General features: G+C 37.7%; 1 long non-coding RNA gene across 1 annotated transcript; it reads right to left on the bottom strand.

Moving 5' to 3' along the window:
• Positions 1 to 438: 438 nt before the first annotated feature.
• On the bottom strand, positions 439 to 3548 carry LOC142732856 (uncharacterized). The gene is made up of 3 exons (XR_012879702.1): positions 3471 to 3548; positions 1994 to 2581; positions 439 to 571 (listed from the first exon to the last, which is right to left on the bottom strand). It is a non-coding gene; the product is annotated as an uncharacterized LOC142732856 (long non-coding RNA).
• Between the last annotated feature and the right edge of the window lie 17191 nt (positions 3549 to 20739).

Genomic DNA, 20739 nt, shown 5'->3' with positions numbered 1-20739 from the left:
AATGTCAGCTGTCGGGGACAGCTGACCTCCCGATTCCCAGACACTGTCCGTTAGGACAGTGTGCACTGGGAACCGCTCCCCAACTGTATGTCCTGGTTTGGAAAGCAAGCCTCTGCAGGACGTACAGTTGCGGCGCAGCACGTAAAGAGGTTAAAAAATATAATATTACAGGTTATGAGTCCTAGATTCAGGAGATGGGACGTTGATCCCGGGATTTATTCTGATTGCCATATTTAGAGTCAGGGAGGAATTTTCCCCCAAATGAAGCAATTGGCATCAACCTCATGAGGTTTTTTATCTTCCTCTGGATCATCACGGTAGGATTATAGGTTGGACTTGATGGACCGGTGTCTTTTTTCAATCTTATCAACTATGTATAAAACAAATGCGAAAAATTTGGCGGAATGATGATTTATTAATGAAACTAGATGTAACGTGATGACAGCGGTTCCAGCTGGATAAGGAAACTTCTCCCTAATCTTTCTGAGCGCACAGGACGGAACTTGACTTTTGGTACCAGAAATAATGCAAATGCTGTAAAAGCCTGATAGGCCGGTATCGATGATAATATCTGTTGGAGAAAACGAAAATATAAGTCATTTTGAACAAAACAACGAAAATTGAAGATTTTATGATCATTTGGAAAACTAAAACCTTGATTCTGATTTATGGTGAATAAATAAGTGGCAGAATGTGTAATATAGATCCCTATAGCATGCAGTTACATATATCACCCACTGACCCCCATTGTAGAAATATAATTATTTTTTTAGTATCCCTTTGTATCAAAAAGCATGATCAACTACGTATTTCACCACAGTACAAAAAGGAATGACAACATATACGTAGTCCCCGAATATATGACAAAAGGCATACATTGAACCCGTGATAGGCCATGGACACGTTTGACATATACGTCTGGAGCATTTCCTGGCATATATATCTAAAGCGTAATGTGAATATAGTATAACTATGTATAGTAGAGATAAAGGACATTGAGGTTGAGGTATTTTATCATTTAGAAGGGTTTGTCGATGATGAGCTTATTAGGCTGGGTTCACACAACCTATTTTCAGACGTAAACGAGGCGTATTATGCCTCGTTTTACGTCTGAAAATAGGGCTACAATACGTCGGCAAACATCTGCCCATTCATTTGAATGGGTTTGCCGACGTACTGTGCAGACAACCTGTCATTTACGCGTCGTCGTTTGACAGCTGTCAAACGACGACGCGTAAATTGACTGCCTCGGCAAAGAAGTGCAGGACACTTTTTGCAACGTAATTTAAGCCGTTCTTCATTGAAGTCAATGAAGAGCAGCTCAAGATTTACGAACGTCAAAGACGCCTCACATAATGCGAGGAGGAGCTTTTACGTCTGAAACGACGCAGCTGTTTTCTCCTGAAAACAGTCTGTCTTTTCAGACGTAAAAGCCTCTCATCGTGTGCACATACCCTTACAGAGAGCTCGACTCCTCGAATCCCCAGCAATCAGTCGTGATCTTTAAGGTAACCTGACAGCAGGTGTTTAATCCCCCTGCAGCACCACCACAGGAGAAATAAGGCATTACATAGTGCCCATTGAAATCAATGGTCCGTCCATATAACCCGGCACAAGGACGTCTCCGATCCTCCATAGTGAAAATACTCTATGTAGTTGTTCTCCGCTCTAGCTAAAAAATGAGGATCCAAAATGGGGGATCCCACTCAATGGACCCAGAATTCCAGAACTTGAAAATGAGTTTTCTAAACCAGATAACTTCTTTTAAAAAAGACTTTTTTCAACAGCAATAGAAACAGTCAGGTCATTTATACCCCCTTCCCACTCTGCATTTCAACTTCTAAAAATTATGGATCTCCCTCCTATTTGCTGTGATGATGAAACGTTGACAGCACAAAATGATGAAGACAATCAAAAAATAAACTCCCCTCCCCCACATTGATAAATAACAGAGACCAGGAAATTGTATCTACTAGTAAAATAAAGTCTTCACCTGGGTCCTCTGTGCGCCGCATGTTAATACAAAGATGTTGTAAATCCTTGACACATTGTTGGCAATAGGCAAGAGATGAGCTTTGGGGTGAACTCAACGAGCGAGCTCCTCTGCCGAGATAAGGGTGTGCAAGGAACAGAGGGAGACCTAGTTGTGTCATCATCATGTTTCAGGTGTTATTTTCTCGCCCACTAGCCCATAGTGTTTGGAAATGACAGGCATAGAAGATGACGCCGGGCTGTAAAAAAAACCAAAATTACATGGATATTAGATTTATAAAAAAAATCCCAATATATCAAACTATTCAACAATGTTAGGTTTCCAGGATATAATCCGTTATATTACCGCTGCCTGTTGTCTACTGCGCCATTTTTCCATCATCCACGTGTTTTAAAGTGGATCCGTGATCTGATCTATTCCCTCCATATCAGGGAATTCATCCGCTCCTTGAAACCACTCCATGATGTAACTGAGAGGTTCGATAAGGCTGGCGTCAAGAAGAAAGACAGCCATCCAATATCCAAGGAATAGAAAGAGCTTGGTCCATAAGCCGTCATAGGGAGGCCCAAAATTATAGGACTCCAGATTCTGCAACAAATAAGGAAACGGTTATTAAAGTGTTATTGACCTTATACAAGTGAATGAATCTTATATTTATATTACAAAAAGAAACCAGAAGTATTAAAAACGGTTATAGGAGGAGACTTCAGCCCTTCCCTCTATATTACTGTGTGCTTGATTGACAACAGATTTCCCAGGCAGCAGAGGTGGGGGGAGGGGTGAGTGGGCACATAGGAGATTGTGCCCACTAATAATAATCAGGGGCGGACAGAGACAGCAAGGCAAATTTTATGTAACAGCTAGTTTGTTAAGAGTGAGGTGATGGACATAAAGCCTCTTTCTAGAAAGATCTTCAGGGGCGCAGCTATAGTGGGGTGTGGAGGTAGCAGTGGCACCAAGGACCATGGAACCTGGTTCCCTAAAGGGCTCTCTGGCCCATACATAGACACCAGAATGGCACATGAGAGGGTCAGGGCCCTGATAGAGGTTTTGCTTTACGTACCAGGAGCTTCAAGTTAAGGCTCTGAAGTTCTTGGATGGTGCGCCAATTTATTTTGTGGATTGTAATACAACAATAATTATGAACCATGGAAATCATTATCAATCCTTTATATGCCATAAAGTAGGCAGTGGGAAGCACTGGTCAGGTCCTCTGTTTACTGGTCCATTGTGCAGCTGCCTATATGGTACAGTATCCCATATAGAGCCCCAGTGCAGCTACATATATGTTACAGTATTCCCTATAGAGTCCCAGTGCAGCTACATATATGTTACAGTATGTCCTTTAGAGCTCCTATGCAGCATATATGGTCCCGTATAGTATGGTCCCTACAGAGCTCCTATGGTTCAGTATATTCACTCCTGATAACAATACTATAATAATAATGATACTATAGAGGGTAAAAGTCGCACTCACTTCATGAATCCATATGAGGCTTTTCTGGAGCCAAGACACTTCTTCCTCTACAGGTGGAGCTGGTGTTGGAGTCTCCTGTAGTAATATAGTTATTTTATACATTTCATTATAGTTATTTTATACATTTCATTATAGTTATTTTATACATTTCTTTGTAGTTATTTTATACATTTCTTTGTAGTTATTTTATACATTTCATTATAGTTATTTTATCACTCTCAGTAAGTCAGTAGGAGGATTGAACTATCACCGGCTCCTATATATCTTACTGATGGATTGTAATTGAACAATTATTATCTAGTAGTCAGTAGGAAACACTGTTATTTTCTATTTAAGATGCTGGTGGGCCCCCTGTTTACAGCGCTCTGTACAGCAGCACATGTAATACAGTATGCCCCATAGAGCCCCTATGCAGCAGCATATATAGTACAGTATTCCCTATAGAGCCCCTATGCAGCAGCATATATGGTACAGTATGCCCCATCGAGCCCCTATGCAGCAGCATATATAGTACAGTATTCCCTATAGAGCCCCTATGCAGCAGCATATATGGTACAGTATGTCCTATAGAGCCCTATGCAGCAGCATATATGGTACAGTATGTCCTATAGAGCCCTATGCAGCAGTATATAAGGTACAGTATGTCCTATAGAGCCCTATACAGCAGTATATATGGTACAATATTTCCTATAGATATACTATGCAGCAGCATATATGGTACAGTATGTCCTGTAGAGCACCTATGAGGCAGCATATATGGTACAGTATCCCCTATAGAGTCCCTATGAGGCAGCATATATGGTATAGTATGTCCTATAGAGTCCATATGAGGCAGCATATATGGTATAGTATGTCCTATAGAGCCCTTTATGCAGCAGCATATATGGTACTGTATGCCCTATAAAGCCCCTATGCAGCTGTATATATGGTGTAGTATGTCCTATAGAGACACTATGCAGCAGCATATATGGTACAGTATGTCCTATAGAGTCCCTTGTGAGGCAGCATATATAGTGCAGTATGTCCTGCAGATCTCCTATGCAGCAGCATATATGGTACAATATGGCCTATAGATCTCCTATGCAGCAGTATATTTGGTACAATATTCCCTATAGAGCCCCTATGCAGTAGTATATATGGTATAGCATGTCCTGTAGATCCCCGATACAGCAGTATATATGGTACAGTATGTCCCAAAGAGCCCCTTTGCAGCAGTATATATGGTCCAGTATGTCCTGTAGATCTCCTATACAGCAGTATATAAGGTACAGTATGTCCTATAGAGCCCCTATGCAGCAGTATATATGGTACAGTATGTCCTGTAGATATCCTATACAGCCAGTATATATGGTACAGTATGTCCTATAGAGCCCCTATGCAGCAGTATATATGGTACAATATGTCCTGTAGATCTCCTATACAGCAGTATATATGGTACAGTATGTCCTATAGAGCCCCTATGCAGCAGTATATATGGTACAGTATGTCCTGTAGATCTCCTATATAGCAGTATATATGGTACAGTATGTCCTGTAGATCTCCTATGCAGCAGTATATATGGTACAGTGTGTCCTGTAGATCTCCTATACAGCAGTATATATGGTACAGTATATCCTGTAGATCTCCTATACAGCAGTATATATGGTACAGTATGTCCTGTAGATATCCTATACAGCAGTATATATGGTCCAGTATGTCCTGTAGATCTCCTATACAGCAGTATATATGGTCCAGTATGTCCTGTAGATCTCCTATACAGCAGTATATATGGTACAGTGTGTCCTGTAGAGCCCCTATGCAGCAGTATATATGGTACAGTGTGTCCTGTAGATCTCCTATACAGCAGTATATAAGGTACAGTATGTCCTGTAGATCTCCTATACAGCAGTATATATGGTACAGTGTGTCCACCCCTGATAACAATACTACTATATAATAATAAAAATGATACTACACTGAGGAAAAATGACACTTACTTGATAAATCCAGTTAAGGCTTCTCTGGAGCCAGGACACCTCTTTCTCTTTGGGTGGAGCTGGAGCTGGAGTTGGAGTCACCTGTAGGAATATAGTTATTTTTTCATTTTCATTCTCAGTAAGTCGGTAGGAGGATTGATCTCACACCTGCTGCTAAGTATCTGACTTATCAAGAAATGTTATCAATCCAAGTAATATGTCATCTGGATCTAAGTCCAACTTCAGCAACAAGAACAATACAGAAAAGCACACAAAACAGAAAAAAGAAAATCATCCCGTAACCAAACATCACAGCCACCATTGTCCTCTGCTAAGTTCTCAGACTGATTCTTGTTAGGATTATGGATGTAAAGCAAATTACACTCCCCAATAAGAAGAATTACTATTCTGTGAATATCAGACTCACCCAAGAGATCTGTGTCTTCAGGAGGCCTAGGAAGGTCATGCAAGGTGACGCCTTGGGTGGATCGGGTGGTAGCGGAGTAACCTGCAATAAACAGAGTGAACATAGAGGTCAGGGGAAGGTCAATGTCTGGTGGTGTTGTCATGTCATGGGCAAATCCTCTGTATGGGACAGTCACAGTGGTCGTTATGGCCAATAGTTATAAGGTGATAGGCTTCTCTAGGGAGAGGATTTACCCAAGAATCCAATGGGCCATTGTGTGTTTACTTATGTTACATACGTGGTGGAAGACAATAGCCCAATGCTTAAAATGTAATTTGTATCTGGTTTCTTAATTGTACATTTTGGTTATTTTGTAGTCACTACACGAGGACTACATTGACAATAAGTCTCTTTGTTCCTTTAGATTCATATTTTTGGGAGGGATACTACTGTATATTTAATCATTTCAGTCTAGTATGACATATCTAAAAATACTTAAAAATGTTTGACTTACTCCGAAGATGTTCTCCTCGACCCACCTAATGACCTTCTCGATCCGAGACGGTTCCTCCTTTGGTGGGATGTTTTTTTTTATAGTAATCTGTAAGACAAGATTGTGACTGTACATTAAATGTCTGCTCAGCGCCAATGTTCAGCCTGTAAAGCATGTACTGATTGTTTTCATACAAGGACACCAGGTAAAAAAGCAGAGGATTTGCCTTTGTAGATCCTGAGTAAACACCTCAATGACAAGTACCACACATGAGTAAAATATTGTATATAGCTCCACTTCTAAACAATAATTTCTTAACCCCTTCCCGACATCCACTGTACATGTATTTAAGTATGGGTCCGTAACTTCAGCTGTATATTACATTTGACACCCTGCTCTAAGGTCTGGGATCAGAGATAATTCCAATCCTGGCCATTTAACCACTAAGATGCCATGGTCAATAGTCTTCTCTGTCCCCCCATCACCCCCTGTGACGCAGGGGGCGGTGGTTTATCAGGGCAGCCGGGGAGGGCTAAATGAAAGGGATACTATCCTATTAAAGGGGTTGTCTTAGAATTGACAATTATCACTTATCTACTGGATAGGTGATAAATGGCTGATCACTGGACGCGCCCCTGCTGGGACCGCCACCAACAGCGAGAATAGGGTTCCAGAACTGTATCTCCTTACCGCTGCTTTATTCAATGTCTATGAGACTGACGGAAACAGATGGGCGCTGTACTCAGCTGTTTCCGTTATTCCCATGGATTTTGAATGGAGCGGAAGAACGCATTCTCAACCACCCCTCTATTCAATGTCCTCCTCATTGTGGTCAAGCAGTGAGGAAAAAAACAGGGGGTTCAAGACCCACACTCAAGCAATCGGTGGGGGCCCCCAGTGATCAGACAATTATCACATTTCCTGTTGTATACCCCATTTAAGCCCTGTGCAGTGTATTGTATGAGCCAATCAACACACGTTTAAGTCCCCCTAGTGGAACTAAAAAAACTGAATATTTCAAGAATATATATAAGAAAAAATAAATAAAAGTTTTTCAAAGGACCTTTCCCCATTTTTTATGTAAAATAATGTAAACAATAAAAAATAAACTTCTCACCAGGGCTACATTGAAAGGTTCCAGTAAAAAAAAAAAACAACTTACAAAAACAAGTCCTCATACGTACGCTTATGTCGATGAAAAAATAAAAATGTATGGCTCATGGAAGAAGGGAAATTACAGTAAGAAAATTTAAATGGGCTGTGACGGAAAGGGTTAATATAATATCATTTCATTGTTGGAGCGAGCCAAGACAAAAGACAAGACTGCCGGGTGAACTGGGTGATTAATGGGCATAGAACATATAACATACATGGACAATATTGATAGTAAATTCTTACTCACCCCAAATACCGTCTCTCCGATATGCTCACAGCAGTCCCAAAATAGGGCATAGCCTTCCTTGGGGGGCAGAGCAGCCGGTGGAGCAACCTACAATAAAAACGTAACAAATTATACAGAAAAGCAGACATGACCACAATAAATGACTTATAATTGGGGGTGAGTAAATAACATAAGACCTCACGTATGCGCTGGAGGAGATTTATTCTCTGTGCATTACTTATGCCATTACTCTTTATATTAGTATGTAACTTATCTCATAACAGCCAAACCGGAGACGCCTCCATGGGTCTTTCTTTTCCGTTTGGAGAAGTCTATAGTTTGACTGATATGAGCTAATTTGCATACTTTTTTTTCCCATGAAGCATTGCCTGTAAATAAGTCTCCATACATCTGCTTGCTCTCCTCAATAAGAGCCAGTACTCCCACCACACTCTTTATATTAGATTATGACTCAGCAGCGACATTTGGTCTCCTGCGGTTCGCTGTAAAATGTGTGTATCTGAAGAGGATACAACTGATGTACAATATAAGATACAGTATAAGCGGGGCAATGATATCATCCCCCTACTCACCCCAAATATGGACTTTGTCATCCATCTGTATATGTCCGATAACTTGGACGGCTCTGCTCCAGGGGGCACTGCTAGGGCATTAGTCTAGAATACAAAGTGAGATAGTAAATTGTAAGACAATACAAAGTACAAATGTCATAATGTAACACAGAGGTAGCCGGGGCCTAGACTGTCAACATTGTGTTTTCATAAAATGTAATAACCATTCACAGTGAATAAGCCCCCGGACAACATGTGACGCTCATTGTACTAGAAAAGCCCCACTTACCATCTGTGAACCAGTCACAGGGCAGATTAGTATCGCAATAATACAAAGCTTCAACCACATCGTCAGTCGCTTTCACCTCAGTGAAATGAGCCAATGTGGAGGCAGCAGAGAAAGTGACCACACTGGTGTTTATGACATCACAAGCAACACCACCTGTGACATCATAGCTGCATAGAAGGGAAAGACTGGATTATACCAGATTATACCAGATTATACCGGATTATACCAGATTATACCAGTTCTGTAACACAAATGTTGAACATATTAAAATGTTTGTGAATAATGGACAATATTTACCAATTAAAATGTGCCATAACTTTTTCAAACTTCCTAAAAAAAAGGGTTGTGGCTAGCAGAAGTTGTAAGATGCCCACATTTCTGAAAAATATAAAAGTGCTGTAGACATGTGCAGCAGTCATGAGGTGAAGTAAAGAAGAGAAGAGCGCCTAACATCCCTACCAATTTCAGCCGTGTGCAACATTTTTATAAATTTGGTGCAATTTGCTCCATTTTCGGCGCCTTGTAAACTGATGCCTTCTATGACAGTAATGATAAATCATAAAAATGAGGCTTTAAATTGTTATTCAAGAAAGCCTCATGGACTATAGATGCTAATCCAGCATTGCTCACTTATAATATATATTAGAAGGGATAAATGACTCGATGGGCATGTTATGTCATTTTGACGATTTGCCGGCCAATTGAATATGATGGAAATCGATTTGTGTAGCTCTTACTTAGTTAATCAATTAACCAAAGTAATGTAATAGACAGTAAATCAGGCATTTTCCCGGATGGTCACTTTAAATATCAGGCTTTTATTATATATATACAGTACACAATCATCTAGCAGAAAATCTGACATATACAGCACCAAATAATTCATATTACCTTTCTAATATACAATGCCGGAGATTTGCTTAGACACGTACACTTTGGATTTGAAGTGGATGCCACGCTGTGAAACGCGTCCATTACTAATATAGTGTGCATGAGGACTGAGACTGATTTTAATGAGACGCCATCTACGCATGAGAAGCATTTGCTAAATCTAGTATTGGGGCAAAATGTGGGCAAATTTTTTTAAAAGAAATCTAACTGAACTGCTGGGACTACAGCATCTTATCCACAGGTGCCGGGGCTGCACATTTACAAACGGCCGCAGCTTCCCCATCCATCACTGCTTTCCATTCACTGACAGTGAGGCAAAGCGCACTAGAAGTACCAGCTTGGCCGCACTACCAACATAAACATGCAAACCTACTAATCAGGTGCCTCAAGAAGTGACATTACTACAAGTACAACGGACCTTTGAGTTGTGCTGATCTGGCGCGTAAAAACAGAAAATAGCCGTTCAAATAGCGCTGACATTGTATATAACGGCATCGGAAGTGTAATAACATTCAAGTGGATACAACGTATAGAATATATCATAAGCTCGGGCCCTTAGGGCATGACCACACATGGCGGAATTCCTCCGCAACTGTCCGCATCAATGCCGCACAGAATCTGCGTTGCAGATTCTGCAGCGGATCTGCACAAAATGTGCAGAAAATTGATGCGGACTGGCCGCTGCGGACTGCAGGAAAAGTGCTTCTCTTCTCCCTATTCAGTGCAGGATAGAGAGAAGGGACAGCACTTTCCCTAGTGAAAGTCAAAGAAATTCATACTTACCGCCCGTTGTCTTGGTGACGCGTCCCTCTTTCGGCATCCGGCCCGACCTCCCTGGATGACGCTCCAGTCCATGTGACCGCTGCAGCCTGTGCTTGGCCTGTGATTGGCTGCAGCCGTCACTTACACTGAAACGTCATCCTGGGAGGCCGGACTGGAGACAGACGCAGGGAGTTCTCGGTAAGTATGAACTTATATTTTTTTTTACAGATACATGTATATTGAGATCGGTAGTCACTGTCCCGGGTGCAGAAACAGTTACTGCCGATCGCGTAACTCTTTCAGCACCCTGGACAGTGACTATTTACAGACGTCTCCTAGCAACGCTCCCGTCATTACGGGAGCCCCATTGACTTCCTCAGTCTGGCTGTAGACCTAGAAATACATAGGTCCAGCCAGAATGAAGAAATGTCATGGTAGTAAAAACAATACGCTCCGCAGCACACATAAGATCTGCGGACTTCATTGCGGAATTTTGACTCTCCATTGAAGTCAATGGAGAAATTCCGCCATGAGTCCGCAACCAGTCCGCCACTGCTCCGCAACAGACAGAGCATGCTGCGGACAACAAATTCCGCTCCGCAGCCTATGCTCCGCAGCGGAATTGTACGCATCGTGTAAACGAACACTGCTAAATTAAAGTGAAAGTCAATGGAGAAACGGCTCCGCTGCGGATTAACGCTGCGGAGTGTCCGCAGCGGAATTTAAGTGAAATTCCGCCATGTGTGAACCCGCCCTTATACATCTGGCATGACAACACCGACATCCACCATCTGATCAACACAGACACTCACCATCTGGCAATACTACTAAGGGTAAGTTCACACTGGCGTTACTATACGTTTATCTCTCTTCCGTCAGAGGAAGAGAGGATCGAAAGATTAAGCGGAAAGCAACGGTTCCGTTAGAATTACCATTGATTTTAATGGTAATTCTTTGGTTTCAGTTTCTTTCCGTTTGTCTCCGTTCGATAGGTTTCCTATTTTTTTCACGGAAATAAAAGTTCTACAGACTGCACTTTTGCTTACGTAGAAAAAAACGGAAACTTAGCGACGGAGATAAATGGAAAGCAACTGAAACCAAAGAATTACCAATCAATGGTAAATCTAACGGAACCGTTGCATTCCGCTTAATCTTTCGATCCTCTCTTCCTCTGACAGAAGAAGGTAAATGTATAGTAACGCTACTGTGAAATTAGCCTAATACTGCTAATACTGCTAAGGCTCTGTTCACATCTACGTTGGGGTCCCGTTCTGACTGAAGCAATAGTGTAGTCGACTAATCTATTGATTCCGGCAAAACGACTGGTCCGGTGCACAAAAGAGACAAACGGAAACCAGGGGCACAGACTCCATGACCATTGAAATCAGTTTGCGTCTGTTCACGGTCCCGTTCTGACGGAAACCTCAGACGCAACATCAAAACGGGACCCCAACGCAGGTGTGAACAGAGCCTAATCCTGCCAATATTACTAATATCCTAATACTACTAATACTACTAAGGGCATGGTCACACGTGGCATATCATTGCCCTGCTTATACTGCTAATACTACTAATATTACTACTAATACTATATCATTGCCCTGCTTATACTGCTAATACTAATATTACTACTAATACTATGATATCATTGCCCTGCTTATACTGCTAATACTACTAATATTACTACTAATACTATGATATCATTGCTCTGCTTATACTGCTAATACTACTAATATTACTACTAATACTATGATATCATTGCCCTGCTTATACTGCTAATATTACTACTAATATTACTACTAATACTATATCATTGCCCTGCTTACACTGCTAATACTACTAATATTACTACTAATACTATAATATCATTGCCCTGCTTATACTGCTAATATTACTAATATTACTACTAATACTATATCATTACCCTGCTTACACTGCTAATACTAATAATATTACTACTAATACTATGATATCATTGCCCTGCTTATACTGCTAATACTACTAATATTACTACTAATACTATGATATCATTGCCCTGCTTATACTGCTAATACTACTAATATTACTACTAATACTATGATATCATTGACTTGCTTATACTACTAATATTACTGCTAATACTATGATATCATTGCCCTGCTTATACTGCTAATACTACTAATATTACTACTAATACTATGATATCATTGCCCTACTTATACTGCTGATACTACTAATATTACTAATAATACTATATCATTCCCTGCTTATACTGCTAATACTACTAATATTACTACTAATACTATATCATTGCCCTGCTTATACTGCTAATACTACTATTATTACTACTAATACTATATCATTGCCCTGCTTATACTGCTAATACTACTAATATTACTACTAATACTATGATATAATTTCCCTGCTTATACTGCTAATATTACTACTAATACTATGATATCATTGCCCTGCTTATACTGCTAATAATACTAATATTACTACTAATACTATGATATCATTGCCCTGCTTATACTGCTAATACTACTAATATTACTACTAATACTATGATAGCATTGCCCTGCTTATACTGCTAATACTACTAATATTACTACTAATACTATATCATTGCCCTGCTTATACTGCTAATACTACTATTATTACTACTAATACTATATCATTGCCCTGCTTATACTGCTAATACTACTAATATTACTACTAATACTATGATATCATTGCCCTGCTTATACTGCTAATACTACTAATATTACTACTAATACTATATCATTGCCCTGCTTATACTGCTAATACTACTATTATTACTACTAATACTATATCATTGCCCTGCTTATACTGCTAATACTACTAATATTACTACTAATACTATATCATTGCCCTGCTTACACTGCTAATACTACTAATATTACTACTAATACTATGATATCATTGCCTTGCTTATACTGCTAATACTACTAATATTACTACTAATACTATGATATCATTGCCCTGCTTATACTGCTAATAATACTAATATTACTACTAATACCATGATATCATTGCCATGCTTATACTGCTAATACTACTAATATTACTACTAATACTATATCATTGCCCTGCTTACACTGCTAATACTACTAATATTACTACTAATACTATGATATCATTGCCCTGCTTATACTGCTAATACTACTAATATTACTACTAATACTATGATATCATTGCCCTGCTTATACTGCTAATACTTCTAATATTACTACTAATACTATGATATCATTGCCCTGCTTATACTGCTAATACTACTAATATTACTACTAATACTATGATATCATTGCCCTGCTTATACTGCTAATACTACTAATATTACTACTAATACTATATCATTGCCCTGCTTATACTGCTAATACTACTAATATTACTACTAATACTATATCATTGCCCTGCTTACACTGCTAATACTACTAATATTACTACTAATACTATATCATTGCCCTGCTTATACTGCTAATACTACTAATATTACTACTAATACTATGATATCATTGCCCTGCTTATACTGCTAATACTACCAATATTACTACTAATACTATGATATCATTGCCTTGCTTATACTGCTAATACTACTAATATTACTACTAATACTATGATATCATTGCCTTGCTTATACTGCTAATACTATATCATTGCCCTGCTTATACTGCTAATACTACTAATATTACTACTAATACTATATCATTGCCCTGCTTATACTGCTAATACTACTAATATTACTATTAATACTATATCATTGCCCTGCTTATACTGCTAATACTACTAATATTACTACTAATACTATATCATTGCCCTGCTTATACTGCTAATACTACTAATATTACTACTAATACTATGATATCATTGCCTTGCTTATACTACTAATACTATATCATTGCCCTTCTTATACTGCTAATACTACTAATATTACTACTAATACTATATCATTGCCCTGCTTATACTGCTAATACTACTAATATTACTACTAATACTATATCATTGCCCTGCTTATACTGCTAATACTACTAATATTACTACTAATACTATGATATCATTGCCCTGCTTATACTGCTAATACTACTAATATTACTACTAATACTATGATATCATTGCCCTGCTTATACTGCTAATACTACTAATATTACTACTAATACTATGATATCATTGCCCTGCTTATACTGCTAATACTTCTAATATTACTACTAATACTATGATATCATTGCCCTGCTTATACTGCTAATACTACTAATATTACTACTAATACTATGATATCATTGCCCTGCTTATACTGCTAATACTACTAATATTACTACTAATACTATATCATTGCCCTGCTTATACTGCTAATACTACTAATATTACTACTAATACTATATCATTGCCCTGCTTACACTGCTAATACTACTAATATTACTACTAATACTATATCATTGCCCTGCTTATACTGCTAATACTACTAATATTACTACTAATACTATGATATCATTGCCCTGCTTATACTGCTAATACTACCAATATTACTACTAATACTATGATATCATTGCCTTGCTTATACTGCTAATACTACTAATATTACTACTAATACTATGATATCATTGCCTTGCTTATACTGCTAATACTATATCATTGCCCTGCTTATACTGCTAATACTACTAATATTACTACTAATACTATATCATTGCCCTGCTTATACTGCTAATACTACTAATATTACTATTAATACTATATCATTGCCCTGCTTATACTGCTAATACTACTAATATTACTACTAATACTATATCATTGCCCTGCTTATACTGCTAATACTACTAATATTACTACTAATACTATGATATCATTGCCTTGCTTATACTACTAATACTATATCATTGCCCTTCTTATACTGCTAATACTACTAATATTACTACTAATACTATATCATTGCCCTGCTTATACTGCTAATACTACTAATATTACTACTAATACTATATCATTGCCCTGCTTATACTGCTAATACTACTAATATTACTACTAATACTATGATATCATTGCCCTGCTTATACTGCTAATACTACTAATATTACTACTAATACTATGATATCATTGCCCTGCTTATACTGCTAATACTACTAATATTACTACTAATACTATGATATCATTGCCCTGCTTATACTGCTAATACTACTAATATTACTACTAATACTATGATATCATTGCCCTGCTTATACTGCTAATACTACTAATATTACTACTAATACTATGATATCATTGCCCTGCTTATACTGCTAATACTACTAATATTACTACTAATACTATATCATTGCCCTGCTTATACTGCTAATACTACTAATATTACTACTAATACTATGATATCATTGCCCTGCTTATACTGCTAATACTACTAATATTACTACTAATACTATGATATCATTGCCCTGCTTATACTGCTAATACTACTAATATTACTGCTAATACTATATCATTGCCCTGCTTATACTGCTAAGGGCATGACCACACGTGGCGGATTTCCTCCGCAACTGTCCGCATCAATGCCGCACAGAATCTGCGTTGCAGATTCTGCAGCGGATCTGCACAAAATGTGCAGTACATTGATGCGGACTAGCTGCTGCGGACTGCGGGAAAAGTGCTTCCCTTCTCCCTATTCAGTGCAGGATAGAGAGAAGGGACAGCACTTTCCCTAGTGAAAGTAAACGATTTTCATACTTACCGGCCGTTGTCTTGGTGACGCGTCCCTCTTTCGGCATCCAGCCCGACCTCCCTGGATGACGCGCCAGTCCATGTGACCGCTGCAGCCTGTGCTTGGCCTGTGATTGGCTGCAGCCGTCACTTAGACTGAAACGTCATCCTGGGAGGCCGGACTGGAGACAGACGCAGGGAGTTCTCGGTAAGTATGAACTTATATGTTTTTTTACAGATACATGTATATTGAGATCGGTAGTCACTGTCCCGGGTGCAGAAACAGTTACTGCCGATCGCTTAACTCTTTCAGCACCCTGGACAGTGACTATTTACAGACGTCTCCTAGCAACGCTCCCGTCATTACGGGAGCCCCATTGACTTCCTCAGTCTGGCTGTAGACCTAGAAATACATAGGTCCAGCCAGAATGAAGAAATGTCATGGTAGTAAAACCAATACGCTCCGCAGCACACATAAGATCTGCGGACTTCATTGCGGAATTTTGACTCTCCATTGAAGTCAATGGAGAAATTCCGCCATGAGTCCGCCACTGCTCCGCAACAGAGAGAGCATGCTGCGGACACCAAATTCCGCTCCGCAGCCTATGCTCCGCAGCGGAATTTTACGCCTCGTCTAAACGAACACTGCTAAATTAAAGTGTAAGTCAATGGACAAACGGCTCCGCTGCGGATTAACGCTGCGGAGTGTCCGCAGCGGAATTTAAGTGAAATTCCGCCACGTGTGAACCCAGCCTAATACTACTAATATTACTACTAATACTATGATATCATTGCCCTGCTTATACTGCTTATACTACTAATATTACTACTAATACTATGATATCATTGCCCTGCTTATACTGCTAATACTACTAATATTACTACTAATACTATGATATCATTGCCTTGCTTATACTGCTAATACTACTAATATTACTACTAATACTATGATATCATTGCCCTGCTTATACTGCTTATACTACTAATATTACTACTAATACTATGATATCATTGCCCTGCTTATACTGCTAATACTACTAATATTACTACTAATACTATGATATCATTGCCCTGCTTATTCTGCTAATACTACTAATATTACTAGTAATACTATGATATCATTGCCTTGCTTATACTGCTAATACTACTAATATTACTACTAATACTATGATATCATTGCCCTGCTTATACTGCTAATACTTCTAATATTACTACTAATACTATGATATCATTGCCCTGCTTATACTGCTAATACTACTAATATTACTACTAATACTATATCATTGCCCTGCTTATACTGCTAATACTACTAATATTACTACTAATACTATGATATCATTGCCCTGCTTATACTACTAATACTACTAATATTACTACTAATACTATGATATCATTGCCCTGCTTATACTGCTTATACTACTAATATTACTACTAATACTATGATATCATTGCCCTGCTTATTCTGCTAATACTACTAATATTACTACTAATACTATGATATCATTGCCCTGCTTATTCTGCTAATACTACTAATATTACTAGTAATACTATGATATCATTGCCTTGCTTATACTGCTAATACTACTAATATTACTACTAATACTATGATATCATTGCCCTGCTTATACTGCTAATACTTCTAATATTACTACTAATACTATGATATCATTGCCCTGCTTATACTGCTAATACTACTAATATTACTACTAATACTATATCATTGCCCTGCTTATACTGCTAATACTACTAATATTACTACTAATACTATGATATCATTGCCCTGCTTATACTACTAATACTACTAATATTACTACTAATACTATGATATCATTGCCCTGCTTATACTACTAATACTACTAATATTACTACTAATACTATGATATCATTACCCTGCTTATACTACTAATATTACTGCTAATACTATGATATCATTGCCCTGCTTATACTGCTAATACTACTAATATTACTACTAATACTATGATATCATTGCCCTGCTTATACTGCTTATACTACTAATATTACTGCTAATACTATATCATTGCCCTGCTTATACTGCTAATACTACTAATATTACTACTAATACTATGATATCATTGCCCTGCTTATACTACTAATACTACTAATATTACTACTAATACTATGATATCATTGCCCTGCTTATACTGCTAATACTACTAATATTACTACTAATACTATGATATCATTGCCCTGCTTATACTGCTTATACTACTAATATTACTACTAATACTATGATATCATTGCCCTGCTTATACTGCTAATACTACTAATATTACTACTAATACTATGATATCATTGCCCTGCTTATACTGCTTATACTACTAATATTACTACTAATACTATATCATTGCCCTGCTTATACTGCTAATACTACTAATATTACTACTAATACTATGATATCATTGCCCTGCTTATTCTGCTAATACTACTAATATTACTAGTAATACTATGATATCATTGCCTTGCTTATACTGCTAATACTACTAATATTACTACTAATACTATGATATCATTGCCCTGCTTATACTGCTAATACTTCTAATATTACTACTAATACTATGATATCATTGCCCTGCTTATACTGCTAATACTACTAATATTACTACTAATACTATATCATTGCCCTGCTTATACTGCTAATACTACTAATATTACTACTAATACTATGATATCATTGCCCTGCTTATACTACTAATACTACTAATATTACTACTAATACTATGATATCATTGCCCTGCTTATACTGCTTATACTACTAATATTACTACTAATACTATGATATCATTGCCCTGCTTATTCTGCTAATACTACTAATATTACTACTAATACTATGATATCATTGCCCTGCTTATTCTGCTAATACTACTAATATTACTAGTAATACTATGATATCATTGCCTTGCTTATACTGCTAATACTACTAATATTACTACTAATACTATGATATCATTGCCCTGCTTATACTGCTAATACTTCTAATATTACTACTAATACTATGATATCATTGCCCTGCTTATACTGCTAATACTACTAATATTACTACTAATACTATATCATTGCCCTGCTTATACTGCTAATACTACTAATATTACTACTAATACTATGATATCATTGCCCTGCTTATACTACTAATACTACTAATATTACTACTAATACTATGATATCATTGCCCTGCTTATACTACTAATACTACTAATATTACTACTAATACTATGATATCATTACCCTGCTTATACTACTAATATTACTGCTAATACTATGATATCATTGCCCTGCTTATACTGCTAATACTACTAATATTACTACTAATACTATGATATCATTGCCCTGCTTATACTGCTTATACTACTAATATTACTGCTAATACTATATCATTGCCCTGCTTATACTGCTAATACTACTAATATTACTACTAATACTATGATATCATTGCCCTGCTTATACTACTAATACTACTAATATTACTACTAATACTATGATATCATTGCCCTGCTTATACTGCTAATACTACTAATATTACTACTAATACTATGATATCATTGCCCTGCTTATACTGCTTATACTACTAATATTACTACTAATACTATGATATCATTGCCCTGCTTATACTGCTAATACTACTAATATTACTACTAATACTATGATATCATTGCCCTGCTTATACTGCTTATACTACTAATATTACTACTAATACTATGATATCATTACCCTGCTTATACTACTAATACTAATATTGCTAATACTACTAATACCACCAAAATAACAATAAATAAAGATCAGTGATACCGTCCAAAAAATGCAAGTGTGTGAATATTGGTCAAAGTCGTCGGTTTTAATATAGATACTCATAATAGCAGGGCCCACTATATGGAATTCATCTACAATTTTTTTATATTTTAACAGGTTATAACGTATTATTTATATTCTATTTGATTGCATATAAATTAATGTCATTTATTATTTTCCTTTTTTTATTTATTATTGTTTAAAGGACATTGGATCCCAAGATTTGCACATAACTTCAAACCACTGTAAAAAACATATTTGTACTCGTCTTTGTTGTATATTGTTCCATATTGTCCTCTTGACATATGCAGAGAGCCGTGTAATCAAACATGACGAAAGTAAATAGATATAATTGATATTGATACAAAACCTGAACTAACATTGATTTAGTCTTGAGAGCCGGTTTTATCTCATATTATTTTGAATCTTTACTGTATGGGGTACAGATTACTGTGCACTCGACTACATCACGCATTTGCCTACGTCGTGGGTGAGCCGCCCTGTATTCCATTATATTATAATATTTCTTCATTATATAATGATTAAAACTCCTTGGCGACATACGACGTACCATTACTGAGATGTCGCCAAGGTAAAGTATGGAGCCCGCTCCATACTCGGCGGGTGACGGCTGTGTTATATAGCCGACACCTCCCTCCAGTGGGTGGAATCAAAGTTTACTTTGATTCCGCCCCTTTAACATTTTAAATGCCGAGGTCAATCGTGACCGCGGCATTTAAATTGTTAGAATCCGAGGGGCACCCCCTCAAACACGCCATCGCGCCCCTCTTGCAGCGAGATTGGCCATTTACAATGGTTGTTATGGCAGCCTGGGGGCCTAATAAAGGCCCCCAGTTCTGCCATCTTTGTACTCCTTTGAAGATTTGCCTCTGTCACGAGGGGTACGTGGACCCACTGGGCCGTACCGCCTTGATGGTATGGCAGCTGGCCTAGAGGACACAGGTCACAGTCTATAGTTCGTATAGTGTACTTGTGGTAGCTCAGACAGTAGCAAGACAGGCTTAGCTGGGAACTAG

The sequence above is a fragment of the Rhinoderma darwinii genome, unplaced genomic scaffold (assembly GCF_050947455.1).
Source record: "Rhinoderma darwinii isolate aRhiDar2 unplaced genomic scaffold, aRhiDar2.hap1 Scaffold_917, whole genome shotgun sequence".
Classification (NCBI taxonomy): domain Eukaryota; kingdom Metazoa; phylum Chordata; class Amphibia; order Anura; family Rhinodermatidae; genus Rhinoderma; species Rhinoderma darwinii.
This window is presented reverse-complemented; position numbering and strand designations above follow the sequence as displayed.